The sequence below is a fragment of the Protomyctophum parallelum genome (assembly GCF_964188405.1).
Source record: "Protomyctophum parallelum genome assembly, chromosome: 13".
NCBI lineage: Eukaryota > Metazoa > Chordata > Actinopteri > Myctophiformes > Myctophidae > Protomyctophum > Protomyctophum parallelum.
In genome coordinates this window covers 47,785,018-47,790,017 of record NC_139708.1, presented here as the reverse complement: position 1 = coordinate 47,790,017, position 5,000 = coordinate 47,785,018, and the positions used below count along the sequence as shown (strand labels likewise).

The following is a 5,000-nucleotide window of genomic DNA, read 5'->3' as shown; positions in this document are numbered from 1 at the left end:
GTGTTTCTCCCACGTTTGGTTAAAAGTTGGCGTTTTTTTACAAATAAGTTTAGTATTCAACGTGTCGGGGACGCTATCATGCTGCGTTCACTCTGACGCTCTGTTCTGTCTGCGAGGGAACAACAGACACACAGGACACAGCACATGAGCACAGAGTGCTAAAAGGGGGAGGGCCGAGGGCGGTGCGGTGGAAGCAAGGGGAACAGATCTTCAAGCTAAAATGCATCGAGCCTCTACACGTTGTTAGCTTGTAGATCTGCTCTTTTTTGCGAACGACATTCTGCTGTGTATTGGCAGTGATGGCTGGCTGCCCGTCTATCCCTGTGAATACACTGTCAGGCGTGAAGGTGTCAGTTGGACGTCGCGTCAGGTCTCAACTTTAAATCCTTCCGAGGCTTTGGGCGGTCCCTAGAGGAGACGCACACGGAAGCCTATTTAAACGCCTGTAGTCCTCTATTTCTTAGTTAGCGAAGTGGGCGTGAGAGTGACGTTTGAGTGACAAGATGTTGACACAGACAAAGGCGCATTCTAGTGTAGGCTATATGTTGCTGGGTTGCTACTTGGCTATCGAGTCATGACTGTCTAGTCGACTGGTTAACGTACGTGCCTTTGGAACTGGGAACCGGGGTTCGCCTCCCGGCCGAGGAGTTTTAAAACTGGTTTTGTTTTCGCCGACGACTTGCGCGACGGCCAGCTTACATCTGACGCTGATGTAAGCTGCCGACAAGCATAAAAAGGAAGTGTGTCACCCGGCGGTGAGAAGGAGATTTTTGATTGATTTATTTAAATATTTATTAACAGTTTGCAGAATTACAATACATTTCAAGCACAAACTCAATACAAAGACTGTTAACTGTGAGTGGACGACCCAATTAAGCATTACACTTGTTTACAACAGGGTCCACATTGTTCAATTCATCAAAACATTAAAGACGTACAAATAGACACTTCTATATAGTTAAAGAACAGAACATGAATTCATCATAAAACAGTGTTCCCTGACCGGGAATCGAACTCGGGCCGCGGCGGTGAGAGCGCCGCACCCTAACCACTAGACCACCACGGAGATGATGATGATGTTGATGAGAAGGGCTGTGGAGGCTGAAGAGAACGGGCTATTTTATAAAGTAAAGTTATTTTCAATGTCATGGATCAGGGTTACAGTAAATGACAATGTAATTCAGCCAGGGGTGCCATGGATGAAAAGATTACAGGGGTGATCTGAAGCAAACATGAGAACCAATGCTTTACTTTATTTCTTCAGACAATTTTTCAATGTTTTGTTAACAATTTGGACATAATGTTACTTCGAGGTGCCCAATTCCCAGTCTGCCTGTATCCCTCGACATGGCTTTACAAATCCCTCCCAGGGGGGGCGTTTGACTCGTGAAAGAAGACAACTACAAGTGAAACTCCTCCCAGTGGATGGGCTGCAGGCTGCATCTGTTCCATTGGCTAGTGCCTATCACTACCGGGTGACGCGCTTCATTTTCACGCTTGTGCGCGGCTTCCATTTGAGTCTGGCCGTCGCGTCCATTTGAGTCTGTCCGTCGCATCCGTCGGGCGCGGAGGTGGAGCTTATTTTCCATCCACCAGCTGTCTAAAAACCCCACGAAGAAGAAAACTTCAGCTTCAACGTCACGCTCCTGACGCTTACAGTGTGCTCGGAGCCAGTCTGACACTTCGGGATCGACTTGAAAGGTTCCCACGAGCTACTGGCAGCTACTGGTACCCCTGGTTGGTTACCCCTGCCCTACATGTATATATACATTTTGGCCATTTGAAAATTGCAGATCTACAAGCTCACATTGTGAGCTTGTAGATCTGCAATTTTCCCAAAATATTTATTCATATACAGTACATATTGAAAACTTGCAATGAGATATTCTGCACAACGAGTATACTTTCTACTTCTGGTACTTTAAGTACATTTTGATGCCAATACTTTTGGTACTTTTTTTAAATTCAATACTGCACCCCCACTGCTCCCTGGGCTTATTGTATTATTGAATTGATTCAGAGTTCTCAGCGGGTTGACGGCGGGTGAGCTCAGAGCTGGCCCCGGGACATTTTTATTGTCATTAACCCATTCCGACCTGAGATCAGATTCTAAAAATGTCTTCTACATCCTGACAGTTTTCCATTCTGACCTGAGATCAGATTCTAAAAAATGTCTTCTACATCCTGACAGTTTTCCATTCTGACCTGAGATCAGATTCTAAAAAATGTCTTCTACATCCTGACAGTTTTCCATTCTGACCTGAGATCAGATTCTAAAAATGTCTTCTACATCCTGACAGTTTTCCATTCTGACCTGAGATCAGATTCTAAAAATGTCTTCTATACGTCAATAGCAGACCAACAAGCTTGTAGATCTGCTATTTTTAAATAGCTAAAGCATAACGTAATGCTCACACCAAAAGGGGTTCCCGCCCAGAATGGGTTAAAATGGCATTCCTTCAATTCCATGTAATGCCATAACAATGTAAACATTAACATTACATAAAGTGGTTATTATGCGTTACGTGCCGAGCAATGAATACATGAATAATAAAACATGGTGCCTCCTCTGTGGGACTACATGTGTACATATTCTGTATTTTAACCCATTCTGACCGGGCACCCATTTTGGTGTCAGCATCACGTCATGCTTTAGCTATTTAAAAATAGCAGATCTACAAGCTCATATCGCGCCACCGAGTGGCGCGATACGAGCTTGTAGGTCTGCTATTTTTTGAAAAATCGAAGAACGACTGACATTTTTTTAATCTGATCTCAGGTCAGAATGGGTTCATCAGACCAGTGTGTGTCCAGTGGAAAACTCGTATGAATCTGATCTCAAGTCAGAATGGGTTAAATTATGGACAATATACTCTACCAGTATTGGTGGGGCAGCGGTGGCCTAAGGGTTAGAGGAGCGTCATTTTTGCCGAAAGGTTGCCGGTTCGATTCCCCGGACGGGCAGGAAAAATCTGCGTGGGTTCATCACTCACCCAACAGACACCGCTGAAGTGCCCTTTAGCAAGGCACTGAACCCCCAACTGCTCCCCCTGGAGCTGCTTAGTGGCGTGTGTGTGTGTGTGTGTGTGTGTGTAGGGCGTTGCTGAAATGAGCACTTGTGCTCAGCTACTAGTATATTGTTGTTGTTGGGAGTAACTACCGTAAATCCTCTTTTAGGAACCCAGGCTATTATTTGTCTCAACCGATCCCGATACCGGGCTTTTATTGAAAGGAGGCAGCTATAAGAAGGAGGAATTTATTTCAAATTTTCAAACTGATCATAATGAACAAATCACATTTTGGGTCAGTTAGAACACAGTAAAATGTATTGGGCTCATGTAGCCTATATTGAAACCAAGTCCTCATGAAATATTGAACAGTGCAGTTGCAGGTGCTCAATGGTCATTTTAACTGTTTTTCCATTATTGGCATATTGCCTATGGTAAATACCATAATAACATCAACATCAATTTAACTCGAATAACCAATGTCATTGTCATTTGAAGCTATATGATTCCCTGCTTTCATATGACATGAAAAAAATAAAAATACAATGGCAGTCCCTCAGTCAAATCTGGTCACATTCACAAATATACCGGTATATAACTTCAACTGAGATAGACTACCACAGTACTGTGGTAAAGGCTTACAGTTAGGCTACTGACAAGTTCAGATGCAAATAATAACATAAAAATAAAATGTATGATAGGCTATTTCATATCCCCAAGTTAACTTTGTTGTTGTATTGTGTGCGAGCCGAGCACCGCGGCCACGGCATCTGGAGATGCCCATATGATACCCACCACTGCCTCATGTACAAATCACTCAATTGGCTGCAGCCTAAATCAAGACGGCAACTACACTGGTATCTCTTCACTTATAAATGCATTTATTTTAGGTGCCCTGCTTACTTAAAACAGTACCTGACTCAGTCTACCTCATCCTATCCACTAAGACATCTACAATACCCTTACTTTAAAATCCCCAAAATCTCCAATGTGGTTGGGGCGTAGGTCTTTCTCCTACAAAGCCCCATTCGATTGGAACAACCTCCCTCTATATCTTAGATCCATCTCGTCATATAGTTGCTTCAGGACCTCCTTACATTCACATCTAGACTCAACTTGTCTATGCTTCTAACCTGACTGTAACCTTTTATGACCCTGAAATATTTGCGCTGTGACCTTATCTACACTGTGTATTATGTGGTGGTTGGTGGTGTAGGTGGAAGATGGTGAGCAAGCTATTTGTGTATATGTATGTATTTGTATATCTGTTTGTATCTGTGTACTGCATATTTTGTGTATTTGTGTACAGTATGCTTTTCTGTATTTTGTTTTTTATGGGTCCCTCTTGAAAATGAGATGCCGGAATGTATTACTTAATTCAATGCCATTCCCGGTGATTAATAGGGGCCCGGTAATTAATAGAAAGGAGGAGTTTATTGGAGGATTTACGGTAACTACATTTTTTATTTTTTATTTTTATTTTTTGCATAAATCAGTGCTATTGAACACCGTTTACATCTGTGTGTAGTTTCAAAAATATCGAAACAATGGAAAGTAGTAAAAAGCGCTTCGGACAAAACCTCTTAACTCCATTGTGCCCTCCAACTGTCTGCTATAAACCAGCTAACTCCACCACCTCCCCCCCCTCTCATGCAAGTAACTAACAATCTATGAGGTCACAACAGCACCTTTGATGGGGCATTATAGGCCCCACACACACACACACACACGTACACGTACACAAACACGCACATGCACACACACATACACACACATAGTAGCGGCCCGTGCAGGTCCCAGGCTGCAGGTCCCAGGCTGCAGGTCCCAGGCTGCAGGTTCCTGGCTGCAGGTCCCAGGCTGCAGGTCCCAGGCTGCAGGCTGCAGGTCCCAGGCTGCAGGTCACAGGCTGCAGGTCCCAGGCTGCAGGTCCCAGGCTGCAGGTCCCAGGCTGCAGGTCCCAGGCTGCAGGCTGCAGGTCCCAGGCTGCAGGTC

General features: G+C 44.2%; 2 protein-coding genes across 2 annotated transcripts in view; both read left to right on the top strand.

Annotated features, from left to right (window-relative positions):
* The window catches only part of tcf20 (transcription factor 20), a 188,429-nt gene that overhangs the window by 60,878 nt on the left and 122,551 nt on the right, over positions 1 to 5,000 (top strand). The gene's annotated exons all lie outside the window — the stretch shown is intronic.
* grin2ba (glutamate receptor, ionotropic, N-methyl D-aspartate 2B-a) overlaps positions 1 to 5,000 on the top strand; it is a gene marked incomplete at its 3' end in the record, with an annotated part of 203,675 nt that overhangs the window by 116,841 nt on the left and 81,834 nt on the right.